The sequence below is a fragment of the Sarcophilus harrisii genome, chromosome 2, assembly GCF_902635505.1.
Source record: "Sarcophilus harrisii chromosome 2, mSarHar1.11, whole genome shotgun sequence".
Taxonomy (NCBI): domain Eukaryota; kingdom Metazoa; phylum Chordata; class Mammalia; order Dasyuromorphia; family Dasyuridae; genus Sarcophilus; species Sarcophilus harrisii.
The window spans coordinates 402,406,242-402,432,696 of NC_045427.1; the positions used below are offsets into that span (position 1 = coordinate 402,406,242).

At 33.6% G+C, this 26,455-nt stretch overlaps 1 protein-coding gene across 5 annotated transcripts in view; it reads left to right on the top strand.

Annotated features, from left to right (window-relative positions):
• The window catches only part of TENM2 (teneurin transmembrane protein 2), a 1,351,165-nt gene that overhangs the window by 584,018 nt on the left and 740,692 nt on the right, over positions 1–26,455 (top strand). The gene's annotated exons all lie outside the window — the stretch shown is intronic.

The following is a 26,455-nucleotide window of genomic DNA, read 5'->3' on the forward strand; positions in this document are numbered from 1 at the left end:
TGATTTAAAGCTAGAAACAATGCAATTGCCTTTACCTATATATGATAAGCTTCTACAGATAGTGCAGAATTTGTCTCAGAATAGAGTTTACTACCTATGATCTGGGAATTCATGATCCAGTTGGTGGGACATCATGCGTGTAGCTTTCCTTCTTCCTTCTTTGTTTGTTGTCATGTGAACATTAAACTTCAAGTTAATAACTCCTTTGAAATAAGAGTATAAAGAATCTAAATTTTAGTGAGTTCATTTTTAAGGGGTTATTGTAAAACCTTGAAGCAGGAAATAAAACTATCACAAAGACATGTAGGGATTGTCTGGTCTTCATCTGTTTATACTACCCCTGTAGCCATGACTAAAATATTGCTCAAAGTAACTTGTCCCTTGAGCAATATTGTTTGTGTTGCTCAAAGTAACTTTCATATTGTTTTAATGTTCATAGCATGTATGCAAGAAGACTAACTGCTGTAATTTGTAACTTGTTCTTTGGCTGATGATGGCAACTTCTTGCAAAGCTTGTCATTTTTTTTCAGGATTGTTTCTATTTGCTTCATATCATTTATGCCCATTTTAGTCATTTATAATATTGTCAAGTCTTGAGGAAGGCAAGATATGGACACAGAAAAGCTCAACATTAAAAGGTCTTATGCTCATCAATTTGCCAAAGCATTTATGTGTATGCATGTTTGTAGGTCTATATTAGTAATACTAATACACATACATGCATACATATTTGTAAGATGATCCTCCTGCAGAATCAGAAAGATCTGGATTATTTCTGGTAATTGATTTTTTGACCTAGGCAAGTGACATAAATTCAGTGTCCTCATTCAATTTTACAAAACTGCATTTGTAAAGAGAGAGTCACAGTTCTATTACAAAATCATTTACACACATATACATAGTATATAGTATAAGTAGACTTATTTCCATAACCCTGCAATTTCTCTTTTTGTATGTGTGTAATATGTATATGGCATATACACATATAAAATAGATGTATAGTATTTTTTATATGTAATAATTATATATATATATTCATAAATATGCTATATTTCTACAATATTCAGTCTTTTGGTGTGTATTTAACATATCTATGTATGTATATATCATATATATATATATATATATAGTTTTTGTAATATGTATTCACTGCTTTGTCCACAAACTTACATGCAGTGCTTACTATACACTGAGTCCTGTTCTAATTGTTGCCACAACATTGCTGACAGAATAAAAGACTTCAAGAATAATCTTCCTATTACCTTAGAAGATCTATGATGTGATTTTTTTGGAGACATCCCTTCTGAAGGCACAGATAATAACCCTTCTGTCCTGTACTCTGTTCCTTACTATATAGTCTCCATCAACAATTGCAGAGAATGGAAATATCCCTGGATTGGAAGTCAGAAGGTCACTTTAAATCCAAACCCTTTCACTGATTGCTTATGTGATCATGGCCATAAAATGAAGAGGCGGCCATCCTTCTGGTGATAAACTTGTCTCCCTCAATCACTGGACCTTAGAGCTTAGTAAGATATGTCAAAACCACTGTTCTGATGGCTTGACTTTTAAGAAGTCAATATCATTTGAGGGATTATAATAAGATTTTGGTAAAGAATAGATTATGTCATAATCTATTCATCTAATTGATTAACCAATCAACAAGTATTATTAAATAGGAGAATGGGAAAGAAAAGGGATGAGCATTTTATAGAGCCTCCTATGTCCCCAGGCACTGTGTTAAACACTTTACAAATATTATCTCAGTTGATCCTCACAGCATCCCTGCAAATAGATGCTGTCATTATCTCCCTATTCCAGTTGAAGAAACTTAGACAAATAGAAGTAAATTGTCTTTCCCAGGGTCATACAATTAGTAGTATCTGAGGTTGTGTTTGAACTCAGATCTTCTTGAATCCTAGCTCAGTGTTCTATCCACTGCTTAAACAGTGTGCCAAGCATCGTGCCAGACATTAGAAGGGATACAAACCTCCAAAATAAAGTGGTCCCTATCTTCAAAGAGCTTATATTCTATCAGATCACAGAATCATAGATCTAGATCTCAAAAGGACTTTAGAGGACATCTAGTCCAACACCTTATTTTACCATCGAAAAAACCAAGAACCAGAGAAATTAAAAGGACATTTCCAAAGTCACTTATCTAGTAAGTGTTGGAGCAGAGATTCAAATTCATGTCCTTTGACCCCAAAATTTATTACTCTTTTCACTGAACCACACTACTTTCCACCCAGACATGTGACCTTAGGTAATTGCTATTTTAGCCCCTTTGTAAATAACTTTCTCCCATGTCTCTAAAAGTGTCACCCAAAACAGCATAGAAAGAACCTTTTTTAAACCCTCTACAGTTTTTTTTAACCAAAAGTTCTATTTCAGTTAGTTTAGAATAAGTTTTGAGGAAAAGACAAGTAGAAATCAACATTAATACTTTTCAGAAAAGGAAAATAGTGTGGTACCTTACTTTTACAAATATGCTGATGTCTGAAGTTATGTTTAAAGCTATTTTTAGTAAATAAGAGTCAGCAATCTTGTTGGATTTGCTGACATAGAATTCATTTGGTATAATGACACTTAAGGATTTGCTTCAATACTATACCATTTAATGGTGCCCAGTCCTATTATTAAGATAAGTGTGCATGAGAAGGAGGGGAACTGCTTAAAACTATCAATTTAAGAGTTTTGCTTCATTGAGTTCTTATATAATTTCTAGTTGTGAGAAGTGATTGGTTTTAGGATAATAAACAAATGATCCATAGTCATAGGCCTTTTTAAAGAGTGTGATGAAATTTTCACATGAATTTCTACCATAGATGTCCAGATTTCTGATCCTAATTTTAATTTACAAATTGAATACATAAACTTTTAAAAAAATAAATAATTGATATAAACTTCAGCTTCACTCAAAAATTAGGCATAGGGTTCCAGTCATTCTTTTCCAACTTAAAAGTTTCAACCAATATTTTATATTCTTCAATGAATCTGTGATATCCTTTATCTGAGTATTCCTACTCCCATCCGCAACTCATTAGTGCAATTGTTCTATGTCATCTCTTCCTATCCAGTTTTCCTCCCAAGAGCTACTAGAGAGGATTCATATGATTTATACTCCATTGGTGCCAGTGTAGCCCTTAGGTTCTCTTTGCTAACTCTCATTTTGGCCACATGACTGGACTTCCTATTGTAATCATGGATTTTCTTAGTACCTCCCTTATACTGCTTATTGCATATAGGCTATTATTGTCATCGTTGGTGCTGCATTCTACTTCTCTCTTCATTGCTATTTGGTCAATCCATATTTTTGCATCTCAGAAATTGGATTTTCTAACATTTGTGACCATTCAGGATCACTTGACCATTTGAATGAAATAGATTTGTCTTTATTCTAAAGAGAAGCTTGGGAATCTCAAAAAGCATTTAACAGTTTTCCAAATACAATTTAATCTGCCATCTTCTTCCTATTTAATTCTAATCATCTACAATATAGTTATCCTAAACATGCACACACATATTTTTGTGTATAATATTGAATAGTAATTCAATAAGCATTTATTAAATATGAACTGTGTACCAGATATTGTGCCGAGCACTAGACAGACATAGTAGACAGACTAGACAGACAGATAGATAGATAGATAGATAGATAGACAGATAGACAAACAGACAGAAAGACAAATAGTATATTGATTGAGTGACCATAAAGCAGCATGTCATATTCTGGACAATAAACACAGCACAAAAATTCCTGAAAGTTCTAAATATTTATAAGTAATTAGCCAAGTGAGAATAAAGCTCTGGAAGATTCTATTTACAAATCTGGAACTGTTTCAAATGTAATCCTAGCAACTGAGTCCAAAAATCACCCTAATAAGTGCAGACAAGATCATCATCAATAAGTTGTTCTGTCAATGATAATGAATTAATTCTTTGACTGTGACCGTCCATAATGTTTAATATGTTAAAACAATTTTCTAAAGATCTTTTCAGAAGTTATAATTGGATTTCTTTCCAATGTGCTTAAGTTTACTCCAGAATTCAGTTTCTGCTACCAAATTCATTTCTGTTAAACTATCCTATAATTGAAAATACCCCTCAATTACTCTCAGTAAAGACCCTTTTGTTATCAAATGACCCCTCAAGAAGTGAAACAAAAATTATATTGCAAATTCAGTCTTAGATGCTAATATTTCCACATTATTTTAGGTTTTTAATTACTTAAGACAAGTATCCTACTGAAAAATGCATATAGAAGCTCTCCTAAACTTCTTTTCCCAATAACAACTACCATTTACTGTTCTGCTGTATTCAGTTGGCATCTTCAAAAGTATGGTAGCGTTGAAGAATATTAAAATAAATATTATTTGACAGAAACCCTAAACTCAAGTGTAAATGTAGGATACAAATGTGTATACATATACATGTATATGTATTTATATACATTCAAAAACATTATAGATATGTATTCATATGGATATATACATTATATTATAGATGATACACACATATATAATGTATATTTTAGATAATACTTGTTATATGTCAAAATTAGGACATAGATTGTTGCAGTGCTCTCAGAAATATTGTCACTAGCTGCCTGCAATTCCAAGGGAATTGAGGTATCACATTTCTGGCCTGGCCCAAGTCATATAATGCAAATGCTGTCATTAGTGTCAAATCTAATGACAGCTGCACCTTCAACCCTGTCAAACAAAGCCAAGATGATATACAATGATTATTGTTGCAGAGCTGAATGAAAACTAAAGAAAGGAAGAAAATAAACATCATAAGCATAACAGTAACTTGATAGTTCACATAGAGATAAATTCACTTTCCCCCCAGAACTCTAACATAAAGACTTGTCCCTCCATTACAAGAATCTAGTAGTCATTATGAAATTATTACTGAAAAAGGAATCATTGCCAACAGAAATATTTTTAGAATCATAAACTTAACATTGTTGGAATCTTAAGAGTCATCTATGCCAGTCCTCTCATTCTACAGAAAAGGAAACTGAGTTCCCCCACAATGATAAGCTAGAAAATGATAAGATGGTTTGTTGTTATTCAGTCATTTACAGAGGTGCTCAACTCTTCATGACCCAATTTGACAAAGTTACTGGAGTGGCTTAACATTTCCTTCTCTGGCTCATTTTACAGATTAGAAAACTGAAGCAAATAGAGTTAAATGACTTGCCCAGGACCACACAGCTAGTAAGTGTATTGAGGCTGTATGTGACTCAGAAATATGAACCTTCCTGATTCCACGCCATTGCCCTACCTACAATGGATTTCAGTCTGTGTCCTCCAAATTTCAGAAATCCAGCATTCCTTCCAGCATATCTAGTCACCAGCACTGCAGTTATAGACCCTCAAGTACAGTTTGTCACACATGTCAATGGGAAATAGAGTAAAAATAATGCTCTGACCCTACAAATGTTTTCTGTTGATGAACACATTACAGTTTGTTAAATTTCTCTTAATTATTGGAATGGTTTTCATTTTAAACTTAAAACCAATTGGAACAAACGTATTTTACATTGGGCATTTTTGTTTTTGAAAGGGGTGGGTGAGTTTCATTGAAAATGGTTTACTTTCTCTCTTTTAATGGAAAAGAAAACTGGTAATATCCAGCTATCTATCTTGCTAGTACAGCACCAAGAACAAAGAAAGGACAGGAGGGGTAGTGATTTTTAATTATCTATGTAAATTAAACTATGTGCTACAGTCCTGTGATTGAAACTCATTATTTTAACTTTATTGTTTAGTTATGAGTGTAAACCTCAGCTCAATTAAATTATAAACCAGGTCTTGATGGCTGCACACACAGGCTTTGAGAAGAAACAGACAGGACAAGATAGGAGTGTGTACATACCTCAGCTGTCTTTTATAATGTGTTTATCACCTAAAACACACCACTGTGTGGCGTGGTTTGGGAAGATAGTTGGTGTTATTTTGGACCCTGGTATTGTGTAATAGAAATATGTCTACATTAGGAGATGTTTATAACTAATTCTTGTCAAAAAACAAATCCTATATAGATTGCTTCTTTTTATTCTTAATTAAATTCAGTTCTCTTTTTTTCCCCTCAGCATTAATGCAGTAAATTCAAGAGTGAATGAATGAATGATAGAATGAGCCTCCATCTCATCTCCTCTCTTCTCCAATTTGACCAAAGCTCTATTTTTAAAGGATTTTTTTTCTCAATAGTATTTCATTTTTCCAAATATATGTAAATATAGTTGTCAAAATTCATTTTTGTAAAACTTTGTGTTTCAAATTTTTCTCTTTCTCTCCCTTGTTTCCCTCCTCTCCAAGATTTAAGCAATCTGATATAGGTTAAACATGTGCAATTCTTTTAAACATATTTCCATATTTGTTATCATAGGCAACAAAAATAAGTTTATAAGGAGAAGAAAAAAAACACTAGAAAGAAAACAGACAAACAACAAAAAAGGTGAAAATACTATGCTCTGATCCACTTTCAGTCTCCATAGTTCTCTCTGTGGATGCAGATGGTATTTTCCATCCCAAGTCTATTGGAATTGCCTTGAATCACCACATGACTGAGAAGAAAGCTTTAATATTTTCATATTTTTTTAAATATGCAATTTTGACATATAAGATCATGGATTCATAGACTTAGAAAGTTATTCAGAGGATTTTAAAATCTAGCCCTGTTGTTTTACAGATGAAAGTGGAACATGGAGAACTTAAAATTCTTGCCCATGATCACTCAGTTACTAAGTGTGTAGGCAATATTTGGATTCATATTTTCCTGAGTCCAGGCTCAGCATTCTATCCACTATGTTACCCAACTATCACACATTCTTTAGCTTGTATTTTTGGCCTTGTCAGGCAAATAATGGTGTATGCATGCATATGCTGAGTTGACTGTGGATGTGGCATGAGATAACCTGGACTTAAACCTAGCATACTACTTGCTGTTTCTCTGGTCTTGGGCAGATCATCATTTCCTTACCTGTGGAATGTGAAAATTGTGATCTTTGAGAACCTTTCTTGCCCCAAATCTTTGATCTGCTAAGTTAAAAATGTAACAGTGTCAACAGTGGTTCAGAATCAAAATTAATCCCACTTTCAAGTCTTGTTGAAGAATTTTCCATATTTGGTAAATATTTTGAGAGTTAGTTATGCTTAAATTGCAACAACTGTGAGGATATTTAAATTATTCATGTTATTGGCTAAAGTTAAGCAAATGTATATACCCCAACAAAACATCTTTTAAGGCTGAGTTCCAGATTGGACACCTTCAAGGGACCCATAATTTGCAATTTCTGTGTTGTTTGATCCTCTCTTGGATTTGGTGTATTTTTCATCTAGATTTTGACATTTTTAGTTAAAATTTTACACATTTAAAGTGTAAATGTTGTGGGGGGGGGTTACTGACTGGATATCATTTGACTATCTAAAGCTGAGTGTTCTGAGGGGAAACCCCTAACCCAACAAAGTCTAAAATCTTCAGGAACAGAGCAAAACTGTGAAATTTGCCTAGTTCTCGTACCTGAACATATTTTTATGGATCCTATCTTTGGGCAGATTTTATTTTTTAAGCTCAATATGTGTTTAGCTCTACTAACACATTTTTTGACCAGAGATTCATGATTCTAGATATTCCAGGGTCCTCTACAAGTCTATCCTGTCTGCTGTAGCAGATTCAAATAACAGCTCCTGAGAGCCATGTGTAATCTCACATGGAGTCTCCTTGGGGGATTTCCATGTCACTCTGTTACCTCATGAAGAATTTATTGAACTTCCAAATTATGTCTAAGCCACCTATCACTAATTCATAGAGCTGTCCTCATCTCAGTTGATTGTATGAGAAATACCATTGTTCACGAAAAGGAATAAAAGAGGAAAACAAAAGAGATTCAGTCACTGCAAATTATAGAAGTATTTCTCAAATCAACTGTTGCCACTGTCTGCAAAGTTTTTTTAAAAGGTTATCATTCTAAAAATAATATTGGGTGCTTAATTCATTCATTCATTTATTAGTAATTTGTTACCTGACAAAGTTCATCTATTATCAGTATAGTAACATTTCAGGGGAATTATTTTTCACTGTGTTGATGACTACATATCACCCATCACTGACAATATCATAAAATATATGCCTTCAGCCAGCAAGTGTTGCTTTTTACATTTTTTATTTGTTTTCATGTGTATTTCTATTAATTCATTTTAATTCACCCAGTGTTATTCTAGGTATTGGACAATACAGAAACAAAAAAGGGAACTCTATCTCTCCTTGAGAAGCTTACCTTTTATCAAATACTTTATATATTTCTAGTAATGGCTGAGTATAGGAGTGATGTAGATGAGGAGGATCACTAGCTTTTTCCTCTTTTTTGTCCTCAACTTCATGTCGGTAGGACAACTATATCCCAAATCCACTATGGACATGTTATTCCCTTGAGTTATCACCCTCACTTCATCCACTGAGAATATTTAAATCTTTCACATTCCTGATCCATTCCCCTAAATGGTTATCCTAGCAAATTAGAAAAATAGTCTTCCCTGCTTTTATGACCCTCTCTCCTTCCCTTTTTCTGTGTAGTCAACCATTAGTATCCCTCTCAATTGCTTTTGAGCAAATGAAATATATACAGAACAGTAATGTATTGATTAATCACAGCTTTATCTTATTATTGGCTTTTAGATACTAGGTAGACAGAAATTGGGGGAAAAATAGTCTTTAAAGAAAGAGAGATAAACTTTGGAAGAGGGAGTAGAAATGAGAGGAGGAAGTGAAATTGCCATCTTTTTGTGATCATTCTGACAAGTTTAGCAACCAAGATCTACTGAGATGCTCTTTGTGGCCCTGGAGACTAGTGTTAGTTTTATTGTGGCAATAAATAATTACTCCCATTACAAAGTATCTGTTCTCTCTGGCTTCTTCTGGGGTCTTTCATATTTCTGCTTGATATTCACTAAAGCCATTGTCCACTACAAGCCTCTTTTGCATCTCTATTTCTGCTTCCAAGCCAGGGTGAGGGTGTCTGTGGTAGCGGTGGAGCAGGTGACAGGGGCTAATGCAACAATTATGGTGAGGGAGAGATGCCTAGGCTTCCTTAATTCTAATTATGGGGCTATCACATTTTCTAATATGATTACTTCTTGCAAAGTGTCACAGCTATTCCTACCTTCCTTAGGAAAGGTTAGACTTCTCATCAAAGTCACAACCTCTTTAAAGGCCTGGATATATAAGTATAACCTAAACCCTCCTATCTTTCTACTCTTCTTACACCTTACTTCCTGGCATGTATTCTTTGATCAGTGACACTGGTCTCCTGGCTGTTACACACACATGGTATTCCATCTATTGTCTCTGGGTATTTTCTTGTCTTTTTTCCCATACCAAGAATGTTCTTCTTTTACGCTATCTACTGACCTCCCTGGCTTCCTTTAAGTCTCAACTAAAATGCCTTCTTTTATTGGAAACCTTTCCTAATCCATCATAAGTCTAGTGCTTTTCATCTGTTGATTATTTTCTATTTATGCTATATATAATTTGTTTTGGATGTACTTGCTTATATGTTCTCTCTCTTCCCAATTAGATAAGTTCCTTTATGACAGGAATTGTCTTTTGCTTCTTTTTGTATCCCCAACACTTAGCATAGTGTCTGTCACATAGTAGATACTTAATAAATGTTTATTGACCAATTGATTAATTGATGGATCCTAGATTTATATGTAATTATGCATGTATCTGTTTTATTGCATATTAATCAATCAAAAAGTTGATCTCATGTTTTATTTGATTCACCCAAGACAGAAAATAAAGGATAAAATAAAAAGATTTAAAGGAATAATGTCAGGTGGACTAGAACTAGAGTGGGAGCCAAAAGTCAAAGGAGTTCAGTAGGACTTTGTCCTCCTAAGTGTCAAACTATGCATAGGATGGAACAATAGGTCCTCTATCATTGATATCCTTACCCAGTGGTACTTGATGGAGAAAAGGGTAGCCTTTTAACATGGCTAGTAATAGCAAAGAGAAAAGCCTCTTAATAGCTCTTCTGCCTTCTTAAGTCTTTGCAAGTGAAATGCTGAGTGAAATGAGCAGAACTAAGAGAACACTGTACAATATCTTAAAAGTCAACACAAAAATTCAAAATAATCAACTGTTAAGAGTCCTCCCTTAACAGCAAGATTGTATGATAAGTAACTGTAATAGACTTAGCTCTCCTTGGCAATGCTTATCCAAGACAATTCCAATAGACTTGTGATGGAAAACGCCATCCACATCCAGAGAAAGACCTATAGACAATGAATATAAATCAAAGCATATTATTTCAGTCTTCCGGTTTTTTTCTTTCTCCTGATTTTTCCCTGTTGTTCTGATTTTTATTTCACAGCATGACTAATATGGAAACACATTTAAAAGGATTGTACATATATTATATTAGATCGTTTGTTGTCTTGGGGAGAAGGGAGGGGAAAGAGGAAAAAAGAGAAAATTTAGTATTCAAAATCTTACCAAAATGAATGTTGAAAACTGTCTTTACATATAATTAAAAAGAGAAAATGCTATTAAGTGGGGATAAAAAGATTTTGCAAGTGACATGAAACCAGGAGAGCAAGAAGGATCCTCCTCTGGAATAAAAGTATATGATGGTGTAAAGTGTGCTCTTACAGTAGATTGTCAAAGTAAATACTATTGCCCAGATCATCTCTGCATCTTTCATGAAACAATTAACATTAAACAACAGGAGAACTTTTGTCTCAGTGAATTGTCAGGAGATATATTTTGACCATTATCTTAAAAGTCAACACAAAAATTCAAAATAATCAACTGTTAAGAGTCCTCCCTTAATATGATTTGTGTTCTCAATAAGTTCTCCTGCTCTCTTGCCTTCACCAATCTGTCTGTCTCTCCTCATCATATCCTATATTGCTTCCCAATATCCTAAATGGATTTCCTCCCAACCTTACAGTTCCTGTGAGGAGCTTCCTTTAAGAGTATCTCTTCCATGAAACCTCCCAGGCTAAAGATGAACTTTCTCTCCTCAAGTTTTTTTTATATCCCTTTGTCTGAACCTTTGTTTTGCATTTGTCATATTCTACCCTGTATTGTAGTTATTTGAGTACTTACATCCCTGTTATATTCTAAATTCTTGGAGCATAGAAACTCATTCTTTCTTTGTAACCCAGTACCATACCTTATAGAGATTAGGTACTTAATAAATATTTGTTATTGTTTTGGGATCCAAAATCACATATTGCAAAGATTAGAAATCTTTCTCCTCCTGCCATATAAGTACTAGCAACAGAGAAAGGCTGGTGCCAGTCCTTCTCCCACCATGCCTTTTCTAGTTACCAGTTCTAGGTAATTTAAATAGCCTTACCACTTTGTTCCAGAAGTCAAGATAGAACAATTGATGGCAAAATGGGAGTACTTCTTTGAATTCTGCAACTCAATTAGAGTTGCTGATATATGTGAGAGCCATACCCTCAGGATGCTGGTGAGAAGAAAGAATGGTTGGCAGTAACTTATCATAAGTCTCCTGGAGTTACAGACAGCTATTCCACTGTTTGATTCTAGAAAGAGAGATTCCAGAGTCCTCAGGTAGCCTTTGTCTTTCATGTGAGCTTGGGGGCTATGAGGACAGGCTTAAGAAAAACTGAGCTACAAAAAAGAAAAACAAAAAGAAAAAAACCCACACACACTTGCAGAAATGGGTTCCCATACAGGTCTGTTAAAGAATATGCACCATATGCAAGTCAGTTAGTCTAGCAGAGGGTGGCAAAGTGCCATCTGCTGGAAGAAAATAGAACTGCCAGACTGTAGGGAATTGGCTTTAGGAACAGGAACAGAAATGATGTAATGAAAAAATAGGTAGTCAGAAACAGAGTAGAACAGTGCTTGGAACCAAAATAAGTGCTTATTAAATGTTGATGGATTAATTGAGCTAGTGGAAAATACCTGTGAGAAACCTTCCACCTGTTGAAATCTAAGAAAAATGATAGTAAAGCAAAAAAAAAAAAATGTGGTAGAAAAGGAAAAGGGACAGGAAGGGCAACCTGCATTGCCATTGAGAAGAGAGGAGAGAACCACCTGTACAGTGTTTTGTACAGAGCAACACTAAAGCGGAAAAAAACCTGCCTCTCCCTGATTTTTCCATTCCCATTCTCCAGATTATTCAAATTACTTTGGGCTGCTATCTAGAAAAAAGAAAGGAAAATGGTACTAGCTTCTCTAAAAAATCAATATACATTATTAAGTTATTTATATGCTAGATGATTTGCAGTTTCTGCCACTTGAAAAAAACAGATTTTTTCCCTATATAATATATGATGGCACTGAATTCCTTTGAACAAATATTTATGTGCTTCAGCTGCTTGAAGGTGTGGTGTTATATGTGAATGTTGCCATATGAAGTCTGTATCATGATATAACAAAGTATATGTTACTTCCTAGCCTACCTGATCATTTTGCTCACTGAGGAGGTAGTTCATATCTGTTGGGCTTCTAAGATCATGGATTTCGATTGATTTAGAGATATATTAATATTATATTAATATATTATTAGATTAACATAGATTAAGATCAGAGATCATAAAAGGGACCAGCAACTTTGAGAGTTCTCTCTCCTTCCCTCCCCCCCTCCCTCCCTCTCTCTCTCTCTCTCTCTCTCTCTCTCTCTCTCTCTCTCTCTCCCTCTCTTTTTCTGGTCTGCCTCTTTCATGTGTGTCTCTGTGTCTCTGTCTGTCTGTCTGTCAGTGTATGTGTCTCTGTCCCTTTCTCTGTGTGTCTCTGTGTCGCTCTTTCTCTCTGTCTCTCCTTGCCTCTCTGTCTATCTGTCTCTCTTTCTGTGTGTGTGTGTATGAATGTGTGTTATGCACCCTTTTGCAAAGGATCTGACATAAGCATTTAATAAATGCTCGTTGACTTGAATTTGGTCTTCTGTTGAAGTCTATGGAATCCCTCCTCAAAATAATGATTTTAAATGCATAAAATACATAAGAAACCATAGTTAAGGAAAATAAAAATGCTATAATTTTCTCATCTAACTTTATAAACCCAGCCCTGGAATCTATCCAAGGTTAAAAACCTCTAATTTGATCAAATCCTTCATTTTTAACACGAGGAAACTGAGCCCCAGAATTTAAGTGACCTAACTGGCAGGGTTGCAATTTGAGTTTAGGACTTCTGCTTCCAAATCTAGTAGTACTTCCATTACAAACTACCTTTCTCACAATGATCTTTCTAGAGTAGTAGTGTAAGATTTATCCCCATTTTGTAGGCGAGGGAACCAAAACTTGGAGAAGGTATGTGTTTTACTTCCCCAAGAAGTAAATATCAGAGTCGAGACTTATTTTGGGATTACAAAATCAGCTTATTTTCCATTACCCTTTGCTTCTCTTGCTCATTCTGAGTTGTTCTTCTAAAATGTTGGTCTCACCAGCATTGTTTCTGAATACTTGATTTAAAATCAAGCATGTGGGGTACTTAATAAACATTATCTTTTGTTGATTACAAATGCCCGAAACTCCTAGGGATACATTTTAATCTTTCACTCTTATAGATTTACAGCATGAGAGCTATCAATTCCACTAAATAGTAGTTGAGAATATTATTCTTTATGTATGTTTTGGATTCTCTCACTGACATTTCTTTGGAAATATGTTTAGCCTCCTACCTACACCTCATAGAGAACAGATTTGAGCTCAGATTTATTACAAAAATATTAAAAATTCAATTTAACTATTGCTTTCACGTAACATTGTTGCCACTATTCCTCCTGGTGTTCATTTTGAGGCTGTTAGTCTTTCTGGTACCTAAGCCTTTGATGTATCTATTTCCATGAAACAGTTTTTTCCTGCTAGGCTTCCCCCCCACCTCCGACCCCCACTTCTATAATTTTTAAGGACTAAGTTTCAGGACTATGTCTTATGTGGAAGCAGTGCTGATAAGAGAAGGTACAGTATACTTCTAGCTGGCAATGACCTTAAACTATAATTGATTATTACAGGAACAAAGAGGTGATGGTGGATTGGATTTTGAAGGGAAATAGAACTAGGTGTAACTGGTTTGAAGCTGAGACTTTATTGTTAAGATTTGAAATATAAAGGTCTTTCTAAAAGGCTCATTATTCATTTACATAAGATGGAAATCTGTAGCTTTCATTGCACAGAGTCTCGACAATTTGTTGGATTTAATTTAATTGGAAGGAAAGCAGGAAATAAAGGTTTGCTTTGAGCTATCTTTTCTTTTCCTTAGTAAGGTCACTTTCATGACCCTATGAATACTATGAAGGTCTTGGTAAAGATTTCTTTAAAGGATGTAAGTTTATATGTGAGCAATAAAATATGTTTTACTTTGAGGTCTAAAGAGGAAAGATAGCATAGAGTTTAATTTTTAATAATAGAGTAGAATTCTGTGAGAGGAAAGTAAATAGAGAAATATAGGGTGAGATCATGTGCATTGAAAGGGAAACATGTCACAGTAAGTTAAAGTGGTAAACTTTATAGTGGATATATAACTGGCTTATGAGCCTGTTTGCTTGGAAACATTTAAGAAAGAAGATTCCCCTTTTAAACCCCATTACTTATGCAGTTAAATACTTGTTTTGGCTTGCAGACCTTCTACTTTAGCACATATGCCATTTGTGGAAGGAGCTCAAATAGCCACTTTAAGCAGGTGTGTTTGACTGAGCAAACTGAACACACATTTTTATCTGCCCTAATGAAGTAAATTTATTCTTAGTGTAGAGCATTAGGATGATGTCCTGTGATGGCTAAATTTCTTATTCAGCAGAAAGGTATGTGATTTTTTCATGTTTCTCAAAATACTTCACCCTAGACATCCAGGAGCCACTTCCTAAGGTCTAAAGGTAGTTTAGTCTTCAGATGTATTCTATTGATAGCTTTACTGTTGAGTTGGCCAACAGGGTCATATTAAGTGCTGGCTAAAATCCTGCTTTTGTGCATGCCCTAGTATTCAAAGACCAAATTGTTGCTGTTGCTTACTGTAAAGGAGGAACAATCAGAAATGTGTGCATCGGGATCCTCTTTCCTTTTCTTCTTCCTGAATTGTTTTGTTTCTTTCAGAGTTTGTACCTTCAGGACTCACATAGACATTTTCCATGTGCTTACAAATGTACACCACAAGTTCTTCATCTAGGAGGAGGCAAACTTCATGAAGGCAAAGACTTATATTTGTATTGGTAACCTTGGCAGCCAGTACTTGGCACAGAGTAGGACTTTGCACATACAGAGGTCTTAGTAAATTCTCATTGATTGATATGCAAATCATCATTAGACTCCATGGGAGATAGGGGAAAAAAGAGCATCAAAGAGTTTTTCCAGGTCTACAAATATACAATGATAATTATATGAAAAAGTATACAATAAGTTCCAAATGAATAATGGAGGTAGTAACCACTTTAGAAACTCAGATAGGAAAAATCATCATAGTCTAGAGAGGACACAGAGAGTTTATGGAGTATGCAGAACTTGTACTGTTTCTGAAATGATAAGAAAGAATCCTCTTACTCTAATTAATATTAGAGGAGCAGAGATCAGTATAGGTACAGTCAACAATTTATGCAGATGTAAATCTCTGAAAAAAATATACAAGCTTTAAAACATATTGAGGAAAATAATCTGGTAGCAGTGGAGGGTCCATTCAGGAAAAAAAAAAAAGTGGAAAAGGAATGTTAGATTGGCTATTATTCAGCTTCTGGTATGTAGTACATTTTCAATCTGACATTGAATATGAAATCATATTTAAGCACAAACCACGAGAATTATTCTATTAAGATAGGGAATAGTAAATAATTAGTATGTGTATTGCTATATATACATCCATGACAGTAATGTAGACATATTTCTATTTGAATCACAAGAGAGTTCCATGAACAAAATAAGTAGAAGATTCAAGTTATGTGTTTTTAAATTTCAATTTTAAATGAAGACCTGACTATATTATTTTGAAATTTTGACAGTGTTCCCTTTTTCTCATCCTCATTTAATCATCTAAGGACTCCAAATTGTTCAAATAGATTTAGTCCATTTTATAAATTGAAAGGATTGTTAGTGAATAAAATTAGTTTTTTTAATCTCTTAGTGATTATCTTTCTTGTCTTATTAAGTATTGTTAGACTGAAAGCATTTTGCTTTAAAAAGTTGCAATATTTGCTTATAAGTAACTTAAATAACTATCCTTATTCTCTTTGAAGTTTAAAAAACTAACAACACATTTGTATGATTGTTTGGTTTTCCCTTGGGCCTGGAGCAAAGTGCTGATTAGCATATAGCATAGTCTTTGCACATTGTAAACATTTAATATTTGTTAATATTGAATGGAAGGAAGTAAAAATACAGAGTTGATACAGATTTATGTATAATTATTGTATATGGCTGACAAAAATCCAGAAAAAAATTGTTATGACAACTGCTGGTAAAAATTCTGTCATTTGTGAATTAAATTATGTTCCATATAAGTAAACATGCCACATGAATATATATATATGCATATATATATATATACATATGCAGTCATGAAATAAAGATATTTAGATTGATTGATAAATAATCTTGAACTGAATTTTTCTATTGTATATTACTTACAGTGGAAAATAATTGGAAAATTCTTGAACTACATTCCTTCTATCATGAAGGATAATCACAAATGAGTTTAAGCCAGTTTGACCCTGGCTTAAAATTCTCTGGCATATATTTGTCATTTAAGGAACTTACTGACTTAGTTGTTTGAATTTTTCTTATTAATTCAAGCATACTCACAGCAATTCAAATACATATTCACTCATTTATAGCCATCCCTGTCTTCCATGAGAGCAATATACCTTACTTACAGCAAAGGATAAAAGGTTTTCCTTTACTCTAGAGTCCTTTACAAGATCCTTACTGATAATTAATAATTATTCTTCTCTGCTGTGGACTTACTCTTTTCTGTCATTAAACATGCATTTGGAAGAATTGTTTTTTCTTTCTTCTTTCTTCTTCTTCATCTTCTTTCTTTTTTTTTTCTTCTTCATCTTTCTTTTTTTTCTTTCTTCTTCGACTTCTTTCTTCTTTTTGCTTGTAGTGTTGAGTAGGAACTTAATTTGGTGAATAAGATATAGTCTCTGCATATTTGCATATATACAAGGCATAGATATCTTTTTAACTCATGCACATCTCCTCTGGCTATGATATATTGAAATCCATCAGAATCTTAGGGTTCTTTAATATAATGATTTCCCCTATCCTATTTACTTGCTGTATATTAATGAATGCTTTTGGAGTTGGGTTACTGCTTTTGGGGTCTTTAAGACTACTTTCAGTGTTTTAGCATCATATTCAAGAGGCTAGTCAGAGTTCTGTGCTTGCAGCTTCATTAAAATTCTGTTCTACACATCATCTGAGTCACACTTTATAATCTATCAGAACACCTGTTTTCTTTACAATGGCCACAAGGCAGCTCAAAACACTGTGGTATTTAGCATTTAATAATGAGCACAAGATATGTATTTTTGACACTTCAAATTTTCTTTAGAAAAGTGCATGGAAAAAAGCCAAGTTTGAATGAATTATCTAAACTTTTGCATTTTCATAATGTGTATTTTAACCAACTTTTAAAATGGGTATCAGGAAGTCTATGGTCATTTGTCAGTGGGCATTACCTAGTTATAGGAAGTTATAGGAAGGAGCACAGAGGAAAATAATGCAAAAATAAATGCAACTAGATAAACCCATACTGTTTCAGAGGTATTTTTAAGGAGTTGTCTGTGCATTGTTGCTATCCATATTTACATAGCAGGCTCACAGACACACAGGCTCACATTGTAACTCTCACTCTTAGGGGAGGCTGAAATGCCTAATGTCAGGGTTAATATCAGGATCTTTTTATAGCTCGGTTGCTTAAAGCAGAGATGGGCAGGGCATGCCCTTTACTCTCTATTAAGCCATGGGCATTTAGAATTGCATTTGTTCAGTGATCCTCAGCTTCATTGTAACTATTTGAAATACGTCAAGGGAAAAACAAGGAAAGAAAGAATGATCTCAGAAGGGTGAAAGTCTGCCACTATATTATGCAAATGAAGAAGCATCTCCTAGTGGATGGGAAATGCTACAGCTTTAAAGCACTAATAGAGGACACACAGCAAGTTGATTATTGTAATCCTACAGCGTTATCTCATCAGTGAGTGGATTAAGGGAGCTCTTTCAGCTGAGGGGTCTGAATAAACATTTTCATTTACTCCCTGCTGTGTCATTGACAAATAGAGGTTTTTATCTAAGAACATTTAAAAGCATATACAGTAAACAAACCTATAGCTTCCCTCCTGGCTGGGTTGTCTCCCCGCCTTTATATAGCACTATGAAAATACTGATCATGATCAGCTTTATACAAAATCATGACATTATCAAAATTTATCTTCTGTCCTTCCCTTTCTTTTCTTCAGTCCAGCAGCTTAGCATCCTCCTATTCCCTCTTTGAGGTAGTGCAGTGGGTAGAGTTAGACCTAAGTCAAGAAGATCCAAGTTCAAATCCAGTGATAGACACTTAGTAATTCTATGGTAAAACAGGGATAATAATAACTCTTACCTCCCAGGATTATTATGAGTATCAAATGAGGTCATATTTTTAAAGCACCTAACACAGTGCCTGGCATATAGGAGATATTGTATTTAAATGTTAATTATGAAGATAATATCCTATTCAAAGAAGTCTCTCCCATACTCTTCACTTATATTTCCTCATGAAAACTAATCTTGAAAGTTACCAAGGATCTAATTTGATAGCTTTATTCAAGATATGGTAATAGCTGATAATAGTTTAATATATTAGATCTCCTAGGTGACACTCATATTTAACTTTAGTTTCCTTGCTTTAGTCCAGAGGAGTAAATAATATAAAAATGTCAGGCACAGTCAATGGAGGATATAATTTTAGCCAGGAGAGTCTTCAAAAACCAAACTACATAGGTAGCTATCTGTTTTTGCCAGCGTTCAAGGCCAGCCCTAGGGAAGAATAGTCATATTACTTAATGAGGCAATTTATTTCCCCATGTAAAAGAAATAATCCAAGCTACCATGCACCAGTATATTTACAGAAGGAAGAAAGAATCAACAAAGCAACAGTCCAAGTCTTTCTCATTCCTTGTCAAGTGTCTGATCTCAATACCTCAGAGGTTTGCCCAGTTACTTTGACCATCCCCACCATCTCTTTTTTCTGAATTCATATGGTCTATGTGATATGATTGAGAATTTGATTTCAGATCACTTTGCAATGTTTTCTATGCTTATTTTTAATGTTTAAATATTTTTAAATAAAGTTTTTTTATGCTTAAATCTGATCTTCTTAGCTAGATGGTAAGTCCTCTGAAAACAATGTATTTGTATGTGTGTTTGTTTTTTAATTGCATTTCCTTCTCTGGAACCAATGACTTCACTGGCAGAGGCACTTCAGCCAATGCAGACCAGGACCTTCTCTCCAAATCATTCTTAGCCTATATGGAGAGGTTAAGTGACTTATCAGTATCCTACAGTCAGTATTTATCAGATATTGGACTTGATATGGGTTCAAGTCAGGTTCTGACTGATGAAGCTCTCTCTACTGTGCCACATTGTTTCTAATATATGTGTGTATATGTTTTTATAGATATATGTGTACATATATACATACTCTATACATGTGTGTACGCATACACATATATATGCATACACACACACACACACACACATCTAGGTATGGCTCTGTGATCCCAAGCTAGTCACAGGTCCCAAATTTGCAGGTCCCAAAGCAACTTTTTTTTTTTTTTTTTTTACTTACAAACTGATATTTATTTGCAGGAAATAGGGCCTTCCAATGATTTTTCACAATGGGCAACAATATTATGAACTTCAAGGAAAGCATAAGACTAAGCAAGTGATCCAAAGCAACTTTTTAAACTCTAATATTATAAATTGAAGAACAGCTATCCAATCTGCATTAGTAATACATGATAAGGGAATTGCTTACTAGCATTTCCTTACACCAATCAATTCACAGGTTTGAACCACAATAGATTTACATATCTTACATACCTGACAAGCCCCAGAATTGGTTTAGGAGATTATGCTTGCTGATAGAGATCAATGTCCCATATTGTAAATTTATGTTCTTTTATTTATCCCTTTCTATTGCCAACACTTAAGTAGTTGTTGATCTGGTAATGAAACTCATAATAGAGACATTAAAAGATGACTTTTTATAATTTTTTGTTTAAGAGAGGGGATCATTCAAGTCAAAACAACCTCTGGGCACATAAATACCTCTGTATGACTGTTTAGCTTGGTATAGATTATGTAGACTAAAAAAACTAAAGTATGGTTCTTGGGGACCTAGTAGTAGTAGTATCAGTGGTAGTTTTATTATTAGTATTATTATCACATAATTGTTCTTCATATAAGATTTAGAATTAAAAGGGATCTTAGAGACAATCTAATCAGATGCTTCTTGTTTTTCAAATGAAGAAAGAGTACCCAGAAAGAAGTAAGTTATCTAGGAGCACATAAGTAGTAACAGAAATAAGATTCTAACTCAAGTCCTCCAATTTCTAATTTTGTACTTTCCCCACCACCAAATGAAAACTCACATGCCAAACTCTCTGAGCTAGCAGCCAAACTACTCTGTAAAACAGTAATGGAGGAGGTAAGAGGAGTTTTGTTGATGTAAAGGGAAAAAAGACCAGAGTGTCCTGAAGCTCTTGGATACTTTTTCATCCCATAGGCTATTAGTTTAATGGAGAAGTGTAAGTCACTTACAGAAAGCCACAGGGATTTTGCTATTCTGTTATCAGTCTTACTAGTACTGATTGTTTAATCAGTTGTTTAAACTCATCAATCCTCAAAAATGATGCCATTTTTCTATATTTCATGATCTATAGGTTATTGTTATATGTTAATATTGTATATTAGGGTTAATCCTACTACTGTAAAAAATGTGAGTATTATTTTAATGAAATGTTTGCAAGATGAATAGATTAAAATGCAGTAAATTAGTACTTTGAGATGTATAAAACAACATAGAAGGTACCCTGAAAATGAAGAATAACTTATAAAATGTTGGGAATTAGAATCTTGATTCTTTATTTAGCAATTAAAAATGAAATGGACTCTAAACATTTAATTGAAGTTAAAATTAGATTTAATGGTACTAGATATTTAATTAACCAGTGCCTTAAAATACCTAGCAAGATATTTGAAATGTAAATTATTTTGATATTTTATGTAGCCAACATTCTGTTTTCATATTACAATAGCTTTTCTAAAATGATACAATCTAGGAGATAAAACACTATATTATCTATATGATAAATGGTTAGTTAGCACTTCATTAAGAAAATAGATATCTCAAGTAGATAATTAAATCAAGTAAATGTTTTGTGTCATTAAATAAATAGTAAAGAATATGTAAAAACTCAGCAGTTACTGTTTTAATGGCCATATAGGTATGATACCAAGTTTAATTTCTAATTTTTGTCTTAATTTAAAAGGTTGTTAACTAAATGTAAACAATAATAATAATATAATTTATATATTGCCTTTCATACATTAGTATATATGAATACCACAATAATCTTGTGAGATACATACTTTAGATACTATTATTCCATTTTTTAAAATGAGGAAACAGGCTTAAGAAAATTAAGTTGTCATGGAACATAGATTTAGGACTGGAGGGGAATTTACTTTATTATTTTTACAAATGAGGAAAATAAAGCCCAGAGATGATCATGTTTTACCCAGGGTCACACAGTCAGTTAAGTATGAAACTTGAACCGTGATGTTCCTGGCTCCAGCATTTTATTCACTATGCCATGTTACCTTTTTTACAATTCTAATTTTATACGTGTTAAGATGGTTGATCCTGAAGAGATGAGCTTTAATTGATTAAAAAAAAAAACACCTTTTTAACTATTATTAGATGGTTAGAGGAGAAAAAACTGGTTGAAACCACATAGGAACATCTGGAGAATATAACCCTTTTTAATGGTTCCAGGGCTCTAGCTAGATGTCCATACCACCATAATTGCTAATAATTTTGGTTCCTTTTAAGACCGTGGATTTTGATTCAGGTCAAGACTATCTGAAATGTTAAAGGTTTTGCCCTGGATAGAACAAGAATTAGAGGTGGCCCACTGAATTTATCTAAACTCTCTGCAGTACAATTCACCCTACCAGTGATTCAGCTTGTTTAGCAAGAAACATGCCTGAATCATAGGACTGGTTTTACTATGGCCTCTTGGACAGGCCATAAAAAATAGACTAAATATGCTATTCCATTTTACAGTATAATGCAGAATCCCTTAACCACTTTGTATTAATTACTTTTATTTAGCATCAAGGCAAAGTATTTCATTGGCAAATTGTGAAAACTTCTTTCGGGAGAGTGGAATAAAAGAGCTAGATTAGATAGATATACATATAGATATATACACACACATTACATATATATATATACATATATATATATGTATTTGTATATGTATGTATGTATATATGTATGGGAACTTTGTCCACTAATGTATGAGATGCAGGAGAGAAATCATTTAAATGTTTCTCAATCTTAACTTATTGAGAATGACTCATTGTCACTTTTTAAAAAATGCATGCAAGTGATTCTTCCTTAAAGAAAGTCATGTACAGAAATTATATTTGAACTACAAATAATTGTACTGTTTTTAATACCCAGTTCTGAAAATGAATATTTCTATGCCTCTGGGGGAATACTGCTAATTGATGATATTCCATGAAGCATTTCAGTCAGCACTAAACCAAAACTTTTATTGATAGCACCCTGGCATCACATGCAAAGTATGCATTACAAGTCTATTTTTCAACTTTCCTTGTGACCTTTTATAAAAATATTTTCTTCCTTTCATTCATCCTTCTAGAAATTGAATAGTTATACATTTTTCTGCTTTCCCATTTAATTTTCATTTCTTTTAGTACAGTTTTGAACTAGTAAGACAAGATTTAAACAGGGGATTCATTAAATTTTTTACACTTAATTTATTTGTTTAAAAATAACTTGGAGACTAAGTTGATATTGTTTATCCAGTATTTTTTAAGGTATATCTATATGTGCCCATAAATAATAGCCCAAAATGGCAGCATGCTATATACAGTTATCACACCACGGTTATAAAGAAGGAGGCAAAGACTATGAAACAAAGTAAGCTCGACAATGTTATAGAGTGGGAAGGACCATGTCTTAGAAACAAGGAGGCTTAGATTCTGATCCTGTATCTGTCAATAATTTTCATTGTGACTTTTGATAAATCACTTTTCACTCTTAGAGATATGACTTCTTCATCTATAAAATATGTGATTTGAACTATATATTCTTTGTATTCCTGTCTGAATAGCCTGAATCTGTATTAATATAAAAGCCACAATAAAAAAGTTTCAAGAATATGCTGTCTTACCAAATATTAAGCTTTTTTTGATTTTACAATCACAGAATTAAAATTATTTCATTGATGAAGAAAGGTAAAAAAGTTCACTTCTCATCTTAATTGTTAATAGTCATTTATTTCTGAACTTGGCATTATATCATCTATATAATTGGAAAAATAATATCTTTCCTGTCTAGCTCATACAGATTTATAGAAAGCAAATCAAAAAATTATAAAAGTCCCATCAAAAATATAAAGTAGTATATAAATGCAAAAAAATTTTGCATGTGACTAATAAAAATTAATGCTGTACAGATTTTATAAAATAATCAGAACTTCCAAAAATTGTTTCATCAGTGTTTTACAATTGTGAACAAGAAGTAGAAATCAACCATTTTACCCATTCACAGTTACTGATGTTCAGTTTCATTCAATTCACTGGTCAATCCACCAATCTTGACCTGTACCAACAGGAAGGAAATTAGGGTCCAAATTCAGTGATCTGTCATGTGATTCTGATTCCCTTTCTTAGGAGTCATAAAGGAACCAGATTAAATTTCAGATTATTCAAATGGCTTATAGGTCATCTTGACTCTTACTTGCTCTAGATTACCCTCTTCCTCATCCCTGTATTTATTCAGTGTCACTAAAACCCTAAAACACACCTAATAATAATAATAATGATGATGATGCATTCTTATGAAACATTTCCTTCATCAATGCAGATCTGTACTGCTTCTTTTGCCTGGGACACCAAAAAATTAAATAACTTGTTTAATGTTTCATAGCCTGTACTGTCAAATTAAAGATTATTACATCATTGATTAGAAATTAGAACCAATGAGTCCCACTCTTGAGTTTTTGAAAAGGAAACTGAAAAAGAGAGGTTAAGTAATTTGTCCATAATCATCTGGCTAGTATCAGACAGGATTAGAAGTCAGGTCTTCCTTACTTCAACACTAACTTTCTATGCCATTTCCCATGTTCTTTCTTACTCCAGAATATATAAGTAGGGATTCCACTTAAAGACTGTCTCTAAGGAAGTCTGGGAAGGCTTATATGGTCAAAACCATATTTTGATCTTCTTCAACCTGTTGCTACTAACAAAAATGGCCCCTTGTTTGTACTTGTTCAGTCAGCTCAATGAGGAATTTATGTATCTATATTTCCAAGCTACATTAGCAAGCCTCCAAATGCATAAATTTAATGCTGCCCTCTTGACATGCAATGTCACACCATTCTTTTGACTATCAGAAAGAAACTTCTATGAAGCTATAAATTTTTGTAAAGGAAGCTACTAGATTGGGACCTTAGAGCTTTGTCTGCTATGGTCCTTTCAAGTGCTATGATGTTATGATGGCGATAGCATATTATAACATTGTGGGATGATATGTTGACAAAGAATCAGCATAGTGCTCTAGGATTTTGGTCTCTATTTCACATCAAAATTTCTTTATTCCTAGGTGATCAGTAAAGGAGCTATGTAGGCTTTTATCAATATTCTAGGTTCTAAGGAGCAATACCAATGTGCATATCAAGTGGAAATGGTATTTATTAAGATCTTATTATACTCCAGGCATTGTACTAACCATTGATACTGCAAAGAAAAGAAAAAAGAATCAGAGTGAATTGAAGAAGTCCTGCTACAAAAAGTGGAATTTGAATTAAGTCTTGAAGAAATCTAAAGAAATCAGGACACATTAGTGAGAAGGGAGAGTATTCCAGGTGTGGTGGTCATCTAGTAAAAAGTTGCAATATCAGGAGATGGAAAGTTATATGCAAGGAACAGAGAAAAGGTTAGTGTTGTTGGGCCATAGGTTTCTGGAGGAAGTAAAAAAAATAAGCAGACTAGAAAGGTAGGAGGTGGCCAGATAGAAAAGCTCTTTAAAAAACAAAAACAAAAAAGAACTTTATCTTTGATAATAAAGGTAATAGGGAGTCACAGAATTCTATGGAATGGGGGAAAGGGAATAAGATGGTTAGAACTTTGTTTTAGGCAGACATCTTTGTCAGCTGAGAGGAGTACAATTTGGAATGAGGAGAAACTTGAAGCAAGGAGGCAAATTAGCAGGTTTTGCAGTAGTCCAGAAATGATGTAAAAAGGGCCAGCAACAAACTCTTGGTTGCATGAATGGAAAGAAACAGATTAGATATATCAGTTACATAAAGATAGTTTAACCCATATTAGTAGCAACAAAGGCTTAGGAAAATCAGCCTGTCAGAATGTGACAATTTCCAAGGTGATAGACCAGAAAGTAAACATTTCTGTGGTTTCTGAACCACACAATCCTTAGTGACCAAATCCTCAAGAAAAACTATTCACTATGCTCATCAACACCTATAGTAATGAATATAAAGTAGATTGTAGAGTCTACTTTTACCCAGAGAACTTTCTGTTCTATATAGCCAATTGTTTTTGTGGTAAAATCTATTTGGATTTGAAATTTTCCATAAATCCCAAGGTCTCCTTGGGGGAAGTAAGGAATTTCTATTTCTGTAAAGAAGTATTTATCTTTTCTGGTTGTTGTTTGTCAGTTATATCTAATTTTTCATGACCTCATTTGATATTTTCTTGGCAAAAGTAGTTTGCAATTTCTTTTTCCAGCTTATTTTATAGATGATAAATTGAAGCAAATATGGTTAAATAACTTGTCCAAAACCATTCAGATAGTAATTGTCTGAGTCAGATTTGAACTCGTCTTCCTGACTCTAGGATTGTCACTCTTGCACTGTACCATCTAGCTTCCCTTGATCTTTTCCATCTATCCTAAAAGTAATAAGTTAAAACACTGGACAAATTGTTTATATAAGTTCTTTGATTACTGTTAATAGCTTACTTACTTACATGCTTGCCAAATATTATAACAACAGAAGTTCTATTGGATTAAAAGCAATTAAACTATATATTGAAGATCTGTGATATTATCTAGGAGGGAGTTCCTTCTACCAGGAGTGGATAATATATACTCCAGATAACATATATTCCTATATAAAAAGTTGCTGAGTTGCCTGAGGCACAAAGAGGTTAAATTACTTGGT